Here is an 18,328-nt window from a genome sequence, read left to right as displayed (position 1 = left end):
TATTCATGAGTAAAATAAGAAGTGTCCCTTATACTCCATAGCAGTGGTAAATCCAGGTGGAAGATCGCCTTACCTCACCCCTCGTTTCATTTTCTATCAAGGAATGATAGACTGCAGCAACCATACTCCTTCATTCCTCTTGCTAGTAACAAGTGAGGGCCCTATCAACACGTGTGAGGCGTATTGCAGGCGCCTCCGTAGCCAAGTGGGAAGGAGCAGCAGTGCGTAGCACACGCTTCTTGGTTACACCGGGGTTCGAGCCCGTCACCACCAAATACGGAGGATGCGGAAAGATCAGGGAATGACCACCGCATATTCCTGGAGCAATATGGCCTTAGTTGTAATGCTCCAAACAACAACCAACAATCTCAGGCGTATTGCTCTGGACCTAACTCGATGTTGCAGTTGGTTCAAATCGATAGTCCTCTCCGGCCATTTCAACTTTTGTACATTCGGGTGCAAATCAATTTGGCGCCTCCTTTAAAATTTTCTTCATATGTGTATGTAAGTTACAGGTTTTCAGACTTCCCCCTGAACGTTGAGGCCCGGGTGAATTTGCATCCCCGGGACGGCTTGCTCCTGCAAACAAAACCAGTAGTATGGCATACAGAATTATTTTGTTGAAACAAACATGGCTCTTTACCAAAGAACTGGCACATTCGCAAGAATGTATAGAATTGTTCAAATTATTAATGTCGGCGTTCACTCCCCCCTAGCAACCACCAAAGGTCCTGGATATGAGAAACAACCCCACCTTTTCGAACTTCATTATTATTACAATTCCTTCGACCTTCATTATTCGCACAATACACTCCAGCAGCACACGTTCTCCAGGCATCCTTCGCACCTGCCCAATCGGAGTAGGGTATAACAAGATTCGGAACTCTTTAAAACCGATTTCAAATACTCTATGACCAATTGCGACATTCTGTAAGATGTAAAATCTTATAAGTAAATTGTATATAAGGATAACAGATCGTCGTTCCCAAACTGAGAATTTAATAAGAAAGGATATGCTAGGAATAGTTATATTGTAAACTAAAATATAACAAATCAAATAAATTGAACAAAGTGGATCGTTAAAAATATGGGGGAGATTAAATTAAGGAGGGGGCTAATCGAAGGGAGGGAGAGTCGTGAGAATTACTGCACGAAATTTCTACCAACAGATGGATAAACACTCAGCTATAAGTACCGTAAACAAATCTGAAGTTCTAAAACGGGTAGCAGAGCCATCGGTGAATAGGCGACAAAGGGTAAGGTCGCACGAAAACAAAGAAATTTGAGTCGAATTAGTCGGGACATTCCTTTGATCGGTGACACCTGGAGAAGAGACGGGTAGTAAATACGGGACAAATGCTCGGGTGAGATTTAAGACTGGCGTCTGGCTGTCGGTGATAGCAAGTTTTGGGATCTTAGGAAGAAAAAGTGTTAAGTGAAACAAAAAGATGGCGGCGAACTTCAAAGCAGTGGACTGCCTGGGAAAATTTACAAATTTCTTAAAATGAGGAGTTGGATAGAGCACTGAAGAGACAGCTTGAGAAAAATTAAAATGAGCGAATAGGACAGAGTGAAAGTTTGATAAAATAAGAAGATTGGTTAATACTGAGAACTAGGGCTGCCTGACATATAGGGGCGGTATGTAATTTAGATGAACAAAAGTGAGTGAAAGGGGGGAGACGCATGCAGTTGAGATTTTGTCGGTGTTTGTGGGAATGGGTTAAAAAAGTGACTGAGTTGAGTTTTCGTTGGTGTTTTTGTGAAGATGAGTTAGGAAAGACAGATGACAGTTGAGATTTTGTCGGTGTTTGTGGAAATGGGTTAAAATAGTCACAGAGTTGAGTTTCATGTGTAAGTATATGGAAATGAGTTAGGAGATGACAGTTGAGGGTTTTGTCGTGGTAGAAAATATGTGTTAGTAACATTAACAGTTGAGTTTTGACGTGTTAGAATATATGAAGTGTAAGGAGAATAACCCTGTCTGTCATTGGAAGGCAAGGGCAGTGGCCGTATGCAGAAGGTGTAATCCGTCATGGAGGAAGGCAAGGATAGATAGTGGCCCGTATGCAAACGAGCGCCGTGAAATATTTTTTGGTGAACGAGTTTTAATTAAAAGGTGGAGTGGAGAAGAGAGGGTAGCGCCCTGTGAAGTTTTCTTCTTGTGAAAGAGTTTCTTAAAAGGTGGAGCGGAGAAGCGAGGGTAGCGTCCTGTGAGCTTTCTCCTTGTGAATGTGTTTTTTTTTTTAAAAAGGTGGAGAGACGAAAGTAACGGAGAAAGTAAAGGAGTGGAATGATAGAAATCAGTGAAAACAAAGGTGCCTGGAAAAAGAAGAAGCCCCTTTGGATGAAGACATCGAGTTCCGATGTCCCAGACGGTAGGAAGCAGCCCCTGTATTGAAACTAACAGGTGGTGAGGGCAAAGTTCCAACCCGATCAGACGGAGTGTAGCCGCGGAATTAGTAGCCAATCAGGTGGAGGAAGGATGCCAGACCCATGCAGCCAAGAGTTCCGGAAAATTATCTGAAGCAGATTCAGGAGAAAGCAGATGAAGGAGATCCTCAGAAGGTAGCCTGAGAGCCTAAAATGGAAGCTTGAAACTTCCCCGGAAAAGAAAAGAAAAAGACAGAAGTAGGTGAGAGATATATTAAGTACTGTAAGTTAACAAGAAGGACTGTTAGTGAAACAGTATAGTAATTAATTAAAAAGGGGTAGCACTAGAAAGTAAAATGATAGATAAATTATATCTGAAGTAAATTATATATACTAACAGAGTTTATTATGTAAAAAAAGGGGGGGAGGGTTAATGTAAAATGCAAGGGAAACGAAGGAATGAGTAACAGATGAAACTGATGTACAAACAGCTATAATGTGTTAGAAGGGTAGTAAGGTTTATAAAGAGGCACTCTGAATATGTTTTAATGATAGATAATTGAGTATATGAGCAACTTTGAATATGTTTTAATGATAGATAATTGAGTTATATGAGCAACTTTGAATATGTTTTAATGATAGATAATTGAGTTATATGAGCAACTTTGAACATAGTGTTTTTATTGATCAAGATTTGTTGGTTTATCTGAAAGACTAATAACAAATAGACTTTAGGAAGGTTAAGATTGATCTACAAATATATTGTAATAGAATGGTGAGAACACAGAGCATAATGATGAAAGTAGCATATTTGATTTTTAATATATGAAACAGAATTGTATCCAGGAGTAAGTGAAATAGGTATAGTGAATGTATAAGTGTTGGGAGTTAGTTAGGGAAAGAAGAATGAATCAGGTGTTTTCATATAATGGTCAAATCAGATTAACTAGTGAAGGGAAACAGGCATAAGAATAATATATACAAGGTATCTTTGATTTAACTTTGTATGTCATATTACATGCTATCTAGTTCAGTTGTATCTCATGTTGTATATATATATATGTGTAAATAAACTATGTTATGTTATATATCAATGTGTGTTGTTTGTCATTCTTGACCACTCAGCCTTTCCGAAGGGAATTATACATAATTGAGAAGTTCCCTTGAATCTGGAATTCTCCTGTGAAGCAAAGTCAGATGTGTAAGTGGGGGTACAGTGTAAGAAAAAAGAAGTACTGTATATAGTTATAAGGGAACAAAACAAAATAAAGAATATTTAATATTAATATTAAATAAAAACAACAAAATAAGAAGTAAAGACATTCTCCTCCCCCCCCCACGTTGCACCATGAAGGATGAGACTGCTGATTGAGGTTTGCGATATTTATCTACAGAAAGTTATCTTATTAGATTATTTTCTGTTGGAAAAAAATCCTCCAAGATTATTTTATAGATTATTATTATTTTAAATATAAATTTATATAAAATCATTTTATATTAAATTATTTTTAAATTAAAATTTTTCACTTTAAAATAAAATTTGATATTAAAGTATTTTTTAAAAAAAATTAAAATATTGTCAAGTGATGGGTAGCTGTATCAAGTTACCGAAGGGAAAGTACAAGCACCCTCCTCCAAAACAAAATTTCTGGACGTCATTAACTCTAAAAGAACCACGAAAAATAAAAAAATCTGGAAAAGATATGCAAAACTGCGGAAAGATCAACCACATACCGTGAAAGAAGCGCAAATAAGTTTATAACGCAGAAAGCTCGCTCCTGTTTTGTTAGAGAGCATTCGCGATCCCAGAGCAAGCCAATGACGCATAAGCGCACACCTAAGGCTCTTAATATTTTAGGCTTGCAAAAAAAAAAAAGTTGCCTATACATCCCAATACAAAAATTTTGTAGTATTAGCGGATCCCCAGCATCACACAACGCCCTAGGTCTCCCAACTTATCTAAACCAGTAACCCCTCAATGCTTTAGCATTAGCAAAGGCACATGATGCAAGAAAGCAAGATTATATAGCATCAGCCAAAAAGGGGGGAAAAAAAAAAAACCCTTATTTCACCCATCCACTCGCTCCAAATGTTTCTCAAGTTCTGCCTTGAATCTATTTAAGCTATCAACTTCTACAACGACACATGGAAGTTTGTTCCAGCAATAAACCACCCGCTGGCTAAAGGCAAACTTCCGCACATCTATCCGACAACTGTCTTTCCTCAATTTGAATTTATGCCCTCTCAGGCGATTATTCTGAGCAAGAGGAAGAATCCCATCCGCACAGAGCATGCTCAAGCCATTCAAGGCTTTATACACCTCAATCAGATCACATAGCAGGTGCCTAGTCTCCAGACACTGTAATTTGCAAAACTTAAGCCTTTCTTCGTAAGGGCAACCCTTTGTTCCATTCACTAATCTTGTTGCCTTCTCTGTACTCGTTCCAACAGTTCTACATCCTTCTTAAAATGAGGCTTCCATACCTGTATACAGTACTCAAGGTGGGCCTTACCATTGCCTTATACAAGGGAATAATCACCTCCTTATCCCTGCTAGAAAAATTTCTGTACATCATTGACAAGAAACCATGAGCTACTCTTGCAGACCGTCTGCACTGCTCAGAAAACTTCATATCTGCCTGCACAATTACCCCCAGGTCCTTTTCATTCTCTACCACTGTCAGTGTGGTAGCACAGAGTTGATACGTTACTCTTGGATTACTGCTTCCCATATGTAGTACTTTACATTTGTAAAATGTTAAAAACTTCATTTGCCACCTCTCAGCCCATCTGCTTAACTTTTCTAGATCTTGTTGCAGCAGTGTACTGTCATTAGTGTCATCAACAACCCTGACAACCTTTCGTATCGTTTGAAAACTTGGACATTAAGCCTGATATACCATCATTAATATCATTTATATATACAGAAAACAACAATGGACCCAACGCTGAACCCCGAGGGTCTCCCTTTGATCCTCCTTTGTGAATTGGGGTAACTTTGCACATCTCCAGTCCATGGATACCTACCCTAAGTCCAGGGAAGCTCTCATAATTATGGCTAAGGGTTTGCTTATTTCCTTTGCCGCCTCCTTTAATATAACTGGATAGATTCCATCCACCCCAGGTGCCTTTCTTGTGTTTATCTTCAACAACAATTTCTCCTCCACTTTACTCTCAGTTATTACAAGATTATCTAGCTTACTGCCAGACTTGAATACGCCTCTGGCATTCCCCTCCCTGAATAACTTCTCATGTGTGAATGTCGATGCAAAATATGCATTTAGTTTGTTAGCTACCTGAGCTAACAAACTAAATGAATATTTAGTTTGTTAGCTCAGGTAGCTCACTTGATATCGATGGTTTCACTGTTGATGAACAGTTAAACCATCGATATCAAGTGGACCAATCTGATTCATCCCCTTCCTTCTAGAGTTTACATAAGTAAAGAACTCTTTGCTGTTTTTCTTTGCCAAAGATTTCTCGTAATCTGCCTTCGCCTGCCTAACTTGGTTACAGACCAGCTTATATCTATCATAGGCTTCTGTGTCACATGTTAATTTATATGTATCCCATGCATTTTTCTTCTCTGTCACATGTCTAATTAGTTCACCTGACATCCATTTAGGCCCAAATCTTGAACAATATTTCTTTGTTGGTATGAAAAGCCTAGTAGCTTCCAAGATTAATTCTTTGAATGCTTCTAATTTTGAATTTGCTGTTGGTAACGTAATCAGTTGGTTCCACCGTATAGAATTTAAATACTGTCTCAGACCACCATAGTCACCTTTACGAAAGCAAAAACCCTTCTCTTTACACAGTGCTTATATTTATAAATTATACCCTTGATGGTAGTTACCTTTTGAAGTAAATCCCACTTCAGCGCACTGTGATCACTGCCGCCTAGTGGTTCCTTTATCTGCAGATTCTTGATGCATGAAGAATCACTACTGATAATTAGATCAAGAGTATTACTCCCTCTAGTTGCCTCCCGAACATGCTGCTGTAGAAAACAATCATCCAATAAATTCACAAAAGCCTTGCTAGTGTGTGAGTGACCAATCCACAAATTCCAGTCAATATCCGGGAAATTAAAATCCCCCATTATAAGACACTCTAATTTACTGGCCCACTCTATTTCTCTGCACAATTGCTCATTATACTCATCAGATTCATTAGGTTTATAACACACACCTACTCTCATTTTTTTTTTCCAGTGCTTATATTTATAAATTATAACTTTATAACATATATTTTAAGTTAAAAGTACCTATGTTTATAAGGCGCTGTATAAACACTCTACTATGCAAAACGTCCAAACTGTGGAAGGAATTTATGCAGGCTACAGCGCCAAGTTCGTTACGCCTACCATAAGAAAGGTATACTGTACAGGGTACATGATGCGACACTTCATAGTTAATTCTCGCAACTTGCGTCACATTGAAATTGAGAATGACAGTGCAATACGCTAAAACGAAAGATTTTAGAGGTACCGAACTTTGGTCAAAATGTATTCTATTATACATTGTCAAATCCGTTCACGATATTAGCCTCGAGTTTGTTCACGATATTAGCCTCGAGTTTTGCATCTAGAAAGACATGATTATCTTTGTAGAGGCAAAACTCTCAGTATTCGAAAAATCTCAATCACTTTAGAAAGTTCACTGTTCATGATGACAGTAAACTATAAAATCCGATAGCCTCTTGAATTGATACTCGACAGTCTCTTGAATTGATACGCGATTTGAAAATTTTCAAGATTTTAGAGAGGTGTACATAGTGACTGAGCAGTTTTGAAGAAACACATTTATAATTAAATTACATCGTTTTGATTTTAATAATGCACTGTGGAAAAGAAAAATTCAACTGATTTCTCTAACGTAATTTCAAAGATCACTGCTTCGTTTTTTCCACCATAACTACAGCAGAGAAAAACAACAGGCCGCTCAATGTTACTCAAGGGGTATCCAACCCGTGACCTGTGGTCACGGTGACCTTTGAAAATATCCCGTTTTTAACAGTTGTTGTTATTTTTTTAGGAGCATTAGCAACTAAGGCCATATTTCTCCGGGGATATGCGGTGGTCATTTCCTGACCTTTCCGCATCCTCCGTATTTGGTGGTCACGAGCTCGAACCCCGGTCTAATCAAGAAGCGTGTGCTGTGCACTGCTGTTCCTGCCCATCCGGCTACGGAACCGCCTTCCGTTTTTAGCAATATTCGATTTTATTATATTGCTTTCTCATGTTTTATATAATCTTCCTCAGAATTTAGTAATATTTTCATTTCTTGGGAGAAAGATGGGAATTAACTAATTGTAGTAAGCGATTAAAATTTCCATTCTATAACAGTACAGAAAACATTCCAATTTATTTAGAGGCCAATTTTGACGGCGTTTCGAAATCTTTGTGGATATAATTTTCAAGTCTAAAGGAAGGAAAAATAAGGTGATTGTTAGAACTGGTTGTATAACGCTACACTATTTAAAAAAAAAAAAAAAGAGTGTGAATTATGAGAAAAAGATGTGAAGACGGGTTTTCAGGATTAATAGAGGCATACGATGCAAGAAAGCAAGCTTATGCATCAGCCTTTTCTTCCACAGCATTGGTACGGAGTGCCATGACCCGCCTGTTGTTTTTCTAAAGTAGTCAGGTTCATGATGTGTGGGGGGAAGTGGAGTTGAAGTGTGTTCTAAACCCCGTTATAGACAAAAGTGGGCACAGCGGATCCTAATCAGGAGACAGATGTTGCATGACATCTGCACAGAAAGATTTGCTGGACACGTGGAGCTTCCAAAACCGCAATATCCGGGCGACTACCCGAGTTAGACAATCAAGATAGGGGTCTGATGATAGGAGCATCTTCATGCTCCACGTGAAACCGCTCATTTTTCGGCATATAGCTGTAAATCAAATTTTGAGTGACCACAATCTGGTGACGACCATATTTTCTCTTTTCCCCGCAATACACTATGGGACAGGAAATCTAAATCTGGATTCTCTGTTTGAGTGGAACTCTATTTAATTCGACAACATATTAAATTTATTTATTTATTATATTCGCCATATAGTAGCTACATATGAGTTACTTTTAATACATAGACACACAATTTTTTATTTTTTTCACATTTTTTCAGCAGCTAGGTTAAACGATATCAATAAATGAAATATCTCACACTTCATTTATTGATATCGCGCATTTGTGTGAATTGCGGCGCATTTTGCGATACAGTAGGGATATGGGATGCGGATGTGTGATGTTGAGAGAGAACTGTCTGAGTGATAAAACAGACAGAGGTATCAGTTTTTCAGGTTAAAACCACGCTAGAGCAAATACGATAGGCCGAGTGTAGTTTTTATTTATTTATTTATGGGCCCGTGAATTGAAAATGTTGTGGGTAATTAAATCAATTCAACTTGGCACAACCCGTTTGGTTAGGGCTTTCATGGGTACCGACATGGGTACAGTACAGAAGTCCATGTAAAAGTCTTTTGAAATATCCTATCGCCTGTATTCTTTTCCCAGTGAACTTTTTTTTTTTCTTTCTTTCTTTCTTTTTTTTTTTTTTTTTTAGCAGCAGTAGTACCAGCGGTTTTCCTGGACACTATCTTTCTATTAAAAGGTCCCGATAATACTTGGGTTGAATAGTTAAGGCCTATGACATTGTAATATCAATTATAAAATATATGTCAAAATCTTAAAAGGTAGATTGTCAGCATACCTAAATCATGTAACCAAACATACGGAGTTCTAAAATCTATTTAATCTTCATTTTCTACGGAAATTAAGTTTTTACACTCTACACAAACAATACAGTATGGTACTAGTTCAAACTAATCTGGAAAGAGCTTCTGATCGAGCAGCACATCAAAATCTGTTCAATGTAACAGCAAAAGTTAAAACCGGATCATACTCGGCTGGAGCTGTTCGCAGGCTGTACACGGACGCTAGCACAAGTTGGATAGTTAATGGTCACTGCTCAACCCCACTGATCTTTTGCAGAGTAAGGGAGGGTTGTCCGTTGAGTCCAGCTCTCGAACCCTTACTAAGGAAATTGGATAATAACCCAAGAGCCTGGGATGCCCTCTATCGGCACCTTTTGAGGAATATAAAGTACTTGCCTACGCTGATGATGTCATTCTCAGTCACCACTGGTAGTGGTGACTGAGAATGACAGTGGCTGAGTAACAGAGGATTCTGAAATAGTTATTTTGCGTTAGCCCATAGATTTATTGTTAACCTAGCTAAAACAAAATTAAAATTAGATGGAAATTGGTTTGGTAGACGCGAGATAGTCCATTTGCAATTTGAACATGATTTTTCCCTGTATTTTTACAGGTAAAAATAAGTTCGTATCCTTTGTTAGGAAGGAGACCTGAATCTTTTTTGGTTAAAAACTTAAACCTATCACTCTTTTAGAGGTGACTTTTCAAGAACAGCGGGTTCTGTATCCGACAAAGCTCTGTAAATTATTGAAGAATAGAATGCCACAATGAAATCTTGGAATGATCTCGTTTGCAGCAAGAGAAACGGAAATGTAGGTTATTTAATTACCGGTTGTTTCATGTAATCAATATTATAGGCATAATCATATAAGGCCTTTCAGAAATTCGAAAAACTATTCTTCCGATTCTTCCGCAATTGACGAAATCGACCACAGAGATGTAATCAGTGTTGCCAACTCTTAATAATATTTCCCGCTAGCCGCATACTCAAAATCCGCTATTTTTAGCACTTGACCCGCCAAATTTTTTGAATTTTCATTTGTTTGTACTTTGTAGTGAATAAAAACAAACAAACAAATAGTATATATAAATAGTTATTTATTTTTCTGTTTTTAATATAAAATCAATATCTAAAAATCTAAATTAATTTCGAAATTCAATACCTCCTCATCATATGCTTCTTGTGTACCTATTTTGCGAAGCACTTCTTCAGGTAAAACATAATTTTTACAACACTTTTCAACTCTTTTGAGCCCATATCGTACTGATAAGATTGCATTAACCGTGCCAACACTCATTCTGTTGCGTGTTTTGTTTTTTACTAGATTTAAGTTGCTGAATATTCTTTCCACATCTGCATTGGATAATGGCAAAATTAAAATACCCAATGCAAATTCGCTAATTTCTTTAAATGGATTTTTACCGCTTGCATCTCGATATTTCGAAACTTCTGACCAAAACTTCACTGTTTTGTTGATGTTTTCCCATTGAACGAGAGTAATGTTTATATACTGTTGCTCAATTTTTTCAATTTCTACTTCAGACAATTTTAAATTTTGTAATAAATTTATCAGTGGTTCTTTTTGTTGCTTTAATATATTTTTAACTGAGATTAATGACATTTTTTCTAATTCTTTTATGTTGTCCGGAAGGCGTTGTTTTAATTTTTGATACAAATCAATCAAGAAATTACGGCATCTCTCTCTTATTGCCATTTCATCTGTTGTCGTTGTGATAAGTTTATTCATTATTAATTCATTTATTTTTCTTTCAAATTGGTAACCTAAATATTGCTTAGGGTCTAAATAATTATTAATGTCCTCTTCTATCCTTTCAATATGTGTATTTGATAAAAACATTTTATTGGCAATCATCGACAATAGCATGTTTGAATCATGTAGTGATAATGTAGGATCGGCAGTATTTGATTCAAAAGATTTGTTTACTCTTTGTACTTCAGATAAGATAGGTTTTAAAATAAAAGATATGCTAAATTACTTTCATCTTTGAACATTGAATAAAGAAGTTCTGCAGTATAACATTTGTCAGTCAAACGAGTTATTTCAAAATGAGCTTTTAATTCAATATACTGTTCTAAAATTCTTGTTATAGCAACTTCAATGGATAACCACCTTGTTTGACACGAATGAACTATCTTTTTCGGATCTGCACAATCGTTTATGGCACTGTATAAATATTTGAATTGATTTTGTCGGCTGGTGGATTTACTAAACGCACGATTTTGCATTGCAGGAGGGTTTCTAGGAATACAACTATCGTGCTATACGAGGACTGACTATACTAAGATATTATTACACTGTGGTTATTAGAAATAATTATTACTTATTACTCTTATTACTTATTGCTCTGTGGTTATTAGAAACGTTGAAAGAGATGTCGGTAATTCGGATCGCGTTTCTTGGAAGCCAAACAAATACGACGAAGAAAAATTATCCAATGCCATTCCTTCGCTGTTTCAAAAAAAGGCGTCATTAGAATTTTTTCCACATTTTTAGATTTGATTCAACAATTTAAAGCTATGACCCAATGATCAGGTCGTTTGACCGCGAGCGTAACTACGTAAAATTGTTGGGGTTCTCCTCAGGGAAATCCAGAATAATATAAAACCGATTCTTCGCTTTATAAAAAAAAAAAAACTATGAAATATGATATCCCTACTATTTCAATTATGAATTATTTTTATTGTTAATTAAATAATTAATTGAACAATTAATTTAATATTTCTTAAATTAATATTTCTTAATATAAATGTTACATTGCCAAAATACATAAAATACATTTATACTCTTCCCGCTAAAAAATCCGCTATCCGCTATTTCATATTTTTATCCGCTAAACCTGAAGCAATTCCGCTAAATCTAGCGGGAAAACCGCTAAAATGGCAACACTGGATGTAATCGATTTCGTCAAGTTCATAGTAGCGGCAAGTTTCGAAAAAGTGCTACCTTGGATACCGAGTGAGTCTCTTCGTGGTCCTGGTCCACAGTCTACAATTCTTCCGCCTTTTTATAAAAAATAAAAAAGTACTATAACAGTTTTTTATAAAAAGAAATAAGAAACTATAATATAACTTAACTGTTTAAACTTTTTTTACGAAACTGACCCGGGGTCCTGAGCTGGATATCATTATTCTTCTCTTTCTTGGTGATTCCCTTCTCTCTCTCTCTCTCTCTCTCTCTCTCTCTCTGTCAGAGGGTAATTCAGATTTTTTTTTTTTTTTTTTGGCTGGTGCAGCATAAGCCTCAAGCTTCCTTGCACCATATGGATCAGTGGTTTTCAACCTTTTTTTAATAACGGCACCCTAACTCATTTATTTTATTGTGCGGCACCCCTACTCAATTTTCTGCCTGTTAGATCCGATTCTCTCTCTCTCTCTCTCTCTCTCTCTCTCTCTCTCTATATATATATATATATATGTGTAAAATTTTATGTATAAAATATTGTAAGTAGAAAGCGAGAAGGTGATTTTATTGAATTAAATTTAATGAATGTTCGGTATATATAGGAGCGATATATGGTATGAAAAAGAGGAAGAAACAGACCGGAAATTAAAATAAAGATAAGTGAAAAAGCGACCAAGATGAAAAAACATTGCGGTGTCCCTCACAATTTCAGTGTCATCATCAGAGGTCATCCACCGAAATTATGAAAAAGACAGCAATGTGTGTGTGTGTGTGTGTGTATATATATATATATATATATATATATATATATATATAAAATTCTAATTAAATCCAAATGAATCGAAAATTAGACCGCAGAAATAAGAGCAAAATTAAGTGAAAATAAAAAAATAAAGAAAGTAGAGCAGACATCAGTGGTAGGAAAAATGCAAAAACCACAACATAGTGCATGTATTTAACTGTAATATTGTTTCAATAAAAAGAAAAAAAAAGAAATGAAAGAATACCTGTAGCGTGGCAAACCAGTAGAGCGAAGAAGAATTTAACATGCAAAATTAAGGATAGAGTAATGTTGGAGAAACATTAAATAATTTAGAAAATAGAGTCTAAATTAAAGGAAAATTTGGCGGCGCCCTTCAGATAAGCACCAGTTTCCGAAACACGTGAAATATCACTATATGTAAATATAACCGGCCAACAATACCGAAATTAGTTTAAAATAGAGAAAAAAGTAGAACAAACAATAATATCGAATTGAATAGAAAAGACTAACCATTATGCCCCATCACGAGATGGGGCATACATTTTTCTCTATTTTAAATTAATTTCGGTATTGTTGGGCGGTTACATTTACATATAGTGATATTTCACGTGTTTCGGAAACTGGTTCTTATCTGGGGGGCGCCGCCAAATTTTCCTTTAATTTTGACTCTATTTTCTAAATTATTTAATAATGTTTCTCCAACATTACTCTATCCTTAATTTTGCATGTTAAATTCTTCGCTCTACTGGTTTGCCACGTGGTATACTTTCATTTCTTTTTATTGAAACATAAATTTTATTCTTTATATAGAGCTACTAGATAAACATCAATTATAGATCGCCACAAAATTAAAAAGATACCGTACACATATTTATAATGAAATAAACATAAATTTAAAAAAAAATAATAATAAGTTTAAGCAACTTAAACACAAATTACGTGGCAACCCCTGGAACGTTGTTGCGGCACCCTAAGGTGCCATGGCCCCCGGTTGAAAACCACTGATATGGATAATAATTTTTATTATTTATTATTTTTATTTTTATTAAAACTAAAGGCGGCACCCAGAACATAAATTCAAATCCGCCTAACAACTCTCAACTGAGTATCCTACATCTTTCATAATATAAATAAATATATACAACATTGTAAAAACAAAATATATAAATTAATTTAAAAAAAACAACAACGCATAAAATTTACACTAGCAACTCATCCATATCTTAAACAATTGTGGCTATCAAGAACTCTAACATCAAAAACAGACAAACTAAGTATTGTCCAGATCTTCTTGGTGAAACGAATCTTACTGTCCAATTTTATCTTCAGATTCGATTGATTTGGGGCAGAACTGGGTTCGCCCCAGAATAAGCCTCTTCCTTCGAGCAAAAACATCTTTTGCAAAGGCCTGGAGTGCTGCAAGATTACTTGTTGTTTGAATTAGCTGTTCCACTGCAGTTGAGGAGAATCCCTGGAAGTTATTCCTCAGCTTTTCTCTGAATTCATTATATATTGCACAGTCGAAGAGCATGTGGGACCAGTTCTCCTTTACTCCACAGAAACAAAGCTCTGACTCTGAAAGTATAAATTGAAACAATTTCTCATTGAGGGCCCCATGTCCTGTGACTAGATAGGAGGTTTCCATCGTGAGAGTAAACCATTTCGTAACAGATTTTGCCATTGCAAAGGTAACATCCGATATGAAGTTTTTCGTGACTAGTCCCTTGTTGGTTGTGTCCCATCGCGTATGCCATATATGAACTAGCTCATTATAGCAGCGCAGCTTCTCTCTTTCCAATCTCTCTCTTACTAGAATTGCTGCAGGAATCCTCCTCCGTATTCTGTAGCATAGTCCCTTACAAACTACAAAGAAATCCAGTGGAAGAACCCCTGCAATGACTTGTGTTGTCGTGTAGACTGTTCTGCAGATCCGACGGGTGGCCAGGAGAAGTCCCCTTTGGGTAGTGTTCAGCTTCTCTTTAATTTTACACTTAGTGAAACCAAGTGTAAAATTACGCGAACGTGACAATGGGGAGAAACACCGCCTTGTAGTAAAGGAGTATTGTGCACTTGGAGAGCCCCAGTCACTCCTGGAGATCCTGACTATTGAGGCTGAGACGTTTCTTACTTTTATGTTGATATTCTGAAGGTGCGGGAGGAAAGTAAGTCTATGGTCAATGATGACCTCTAGGACTCGGGTTTGGGTCACAAGAGGTAACTGTGTGCCTTGGATTTTAACTTGGGGAGGCTTTCGAAGGTCGAGTTTGGCTTCAAAGATCATCATATTCGTTTTTGTTCGATTGATTCGGAGCTTATTGGTTTGAGTCCAGTCGGCAAGGTCGTCAAGAACATGATTTGCAGTGGTCTCAAGGACTTTCCAAGAGCGGCCCGAGAAGATGATGGTGAGATGGACAATAATAGTTTTCTTAGATTACGCCCCTAACAAGATATAAACTTGCGAGAGAGAGTTAAACTCAACAAAGATGGACAATAATAATAATATGCCGCATTTTGACATCAACGGATGGTCGCTGCCACACGATTCTGGAAGAGACACTATTGGATACTCTTCGAGCCCCCGCCAACTTTAATAATATTTAAATAGATCTTGGGTACCCATTAGAAGAGCTCTATCCTGGCGGATAGTGCACAGATAGGGAGAACTGTGGTGTTGGTATTGTTCCTTAGGGAAATGGTTGCTCTAATTTTTTTTTTTTTTTTTTTTTAACTCTACTGTCCGGCAGAACGTAAGGTATGGCTAAATCTACAGTTATGGACATATCGACTAACACTCGCGCCGGCTGTATACAGTACTTGTAGTTTCCTCTTCCAGTCTGCGGAGTAATAGAGTAATTCCCATTTAACTCATTAAACAGATAGTGTACCATTGAAGTACTTGGAAGATCAGAAAGAATAAAGTAACAGCAAACGTACTGACAATTCCGAGAGAAACTGCTACAGTTGCTTCGATTAAATACTTTTTATTTCTAAACTATGCCAGACTTGGAGAGAACAAGTTTGTCATGTGTTGGTGTGGTGCACACCAACACATAACAAACCTCTCCCAGCAGAAATCTGTTGCACCAACACATGTGTTGGCGCAACAGATATCTGCAGAGTAATAATTCACATATCATGCTTAATATTAAAGCTATACGTACTATACTGTACCTGTACTGTCATTAGAACTAAATTAGAGTAGAGTAGTTCAGATCATATAATGCAGGTGGAAAGCATAGCTTAATTTTAGTAAGGGCAGGGGCTAGTCGTATTCGTGCCGATCGTGGGTCGGCGGCATGAATACGACTTTGATGGATAGCCTACGATCTGTATGCTCCCAATGTATGACATTGACTAGAGCATTCCAGAACCTGAGCAGAAAACGCACTGATGTAGCCTCGGTCTAGGGCTTCTCAAACAGATCCGTCCAGCGAGTGAGGGGATAACGAAAGATGTTCAATCCAAGTAAGTGTGACAGAGTTTGTACAGCTGTCCAGTTCATTAGATGGAAGTGAAATGGATGTGGCTCCAGTTTCCTTATAGGGACATATTTTGGCCTTCTACTCCTTTTTCTTTACATTGGGTTTTAAACTATTCTTTAACTCTGTGGGCCTTGCATTTATCGCTCGAAAATCTACAGCCATGTTTTAAAATTCAAACATGCATAGCTCCATAACTATTCAAAATCGGACACATGTTTATAAGACTTTTTATTCTTACTCTGGACGAGAGAATACGTCCCAGAAGTGTATAGTGCGCTATGTTAGTATAATCCATACTGAAGTCACACAATTTTGTTACTGGCAATTTTGTAATGGGCTATACCCGTGGAAACAACCACCTTAAGCTTGTATAAATTTCCCCAGGGGCTCACATCTGTTGAGTATGGGCTTTGCACACCCAGGGTCCCCAGCTGGATATCATCATTCTTCTCTTTCTTGGTGATTCCCATTCTACTTCTCTCTCTCTCTCTCTCTCTCTCTCTCTCTCTCTCTCTCTCTCTCTCTCTCTCTCTCTCTCTCTCTCTCTCTCTCTCTCTCTCTCTCGAGGTAATTCAAAAAAAAAATTTTTTTTTTTTTTTTGGCTGGTGCAGCATAAGCTTCAGGCTTCCTTGCACCATATGGCTAATAATAATAACTTCCCTGATGCTTTTCAGAGAGCCGTGTTAACAAGGAAGTGATCGCAGCTTTTCCAGGCGATAAAATGCGCGCGCGCGCGCGCACACACTTTTCCAGGGTTAGAAAATAGAAGCCACACTGGGATATTTCGTTTTTGGAAAGGTGAAATTTTCTCGTTTGCATCCAGACATTTAATTCTTGACACGACCCTGGCCTTCTACGCTTGTGTAATATATTTTGTAGGTACAAGTGTATATATACAGGCCTATTTTCATGCTGTATAGACTATGGGGAAAAAAAACCCTCAGAATACCTCAAAAGGAAAATCCTACTCTCTCTCTCTCTCTCTCTCTCTCTCTCTTTCTGCTAAAAGCCTTTTCAATCTGGATAACTTAGCCTCAACTGAAGAGGCTTTTAAAAATTCGAACCAAGACCGCTGCAAACGAGTGATGAAACCGATGTACTGCATAGTATTAGGGTCAGGTGGCACCTGTGGTTTCCCACATCTGCACCATATGTACGCTGTGAAGAAATACAGTACTACTATAAATGCCAGAAAAGTGTTGTGTTGTATATGACATATTGCGTTAGGTTCTGTTGTGTGTTGTATATGCCATATTGCGTTAGGTTCTTTTGTGTGTCCTGGCATTTAGCCGCAGGGCCGCTGGTGGGACTTCACGTTGCCCGCACACACCACTAGGAGGTAGCTAGGCTGCCCATTATTCTCTGGCTCGTCTCCGCCAGGGTCGCCAGAGCTTCCTGGACGGAGACAAAAAAAGGTAAGGTCGAGGAAGTACAGAGCGTACGCAAGAAAGGAGGGTATAGCTAGAGAAGCAATAAGCGCCATCAGGTGAAAGGGGAACCTGGGGAGGAGGATAAATAAGACATAGCAAGAGAGCTGCGTGTAAGTTGCCACTGATGAATCAGGTGGCCCGTAGGCCAGTTGATCTTATCCAGGTTAAGATCGGTTGGCCAGTTAGGTAAGGATCAGATGTTTGGGGTGTACCTATTTTGCGTTGGCAGTAGGGTGCTCCGTCTTGTGCAAACTTGGTAAACTCATAGTAGTAGTTTTCTTCTGTGATGAATAAGTGTTCATTTCCTTGGGGGTTATCTCGTATACGAGTAAACAGAATGCTGCGGAGGTCCTCAGTGCTGACAGGTACCGGTATATACTAGATGGTTTCAGCCTTCTATTTAACCACATGCACAGTAGGGGTTGTCAATGATTCCCATGGATGTTAGTTTGTGGTTTATCGATCCACATTTGGTAATGAGGTAGGTGGTATAAAGACCAGGAGAGAACCAATTTGGAGACTTGGGAAATACAGCATTCACATAAGGTATAAATTTCTTGGTGATTGGGCCCTTGTCGGTAGCAGTCCACCTGTCCTGCCAAGTCTGAAGTAGTAGGATAGCAATTTGTTTCTTTTCC

The 18,328-nt window shown here is 37.6% G+C and overlaps 1 protein-coding gene across 2 annotated transcripts in view; it reads right to left on the bottom strand.

Annotated features, from left to right (window-relative positions):
• Window positions 1-18,328, bottom strand: part of SPoCk (secretory pathway calcium atpase) — a 461,326-nt gene that overhangs the window by 340,845 nt on the left and 102,153 nt on the right. The window contains exon 1 of one of the 2 annotated variants that reach the window (XM_090376868.1): window positions 6,227-6,298. The exons of the other annotated variant lie outside the window; for it this stretch is intronic. The gene's annotated coding sequence lies outside the window, so the exon portion shown is untranslated. Of the gene's footprint in view, window positions 1-6,226; window positions 6,299-18,328 lie in introns of those variants that run through there. 2 annotated transcript variants of the gene reach the window in all.

This window comes from Mastigoproctus giganteus, chromosome 7 (genome assembly GCF_048544385.1).
Source record: "Mastigoproctus giganteus isolate SK-2022 chromosome 7, ASM4854438v1, whole genome shotgun sequence".
NCBI classification, from domain to species: domain Eukaryota; kingdom Metazoa; phylum Arthropoda; class Arachnida; order Uropygi; family Thelyphonidae; genus Mastigoproctus; species Mastigoproctus giganteus.
The sequence above is the reverse complement of the archived record's forward strand: the minus strand, read 5'-3'. Positions and strand labels throughout refer to the sequence as shown.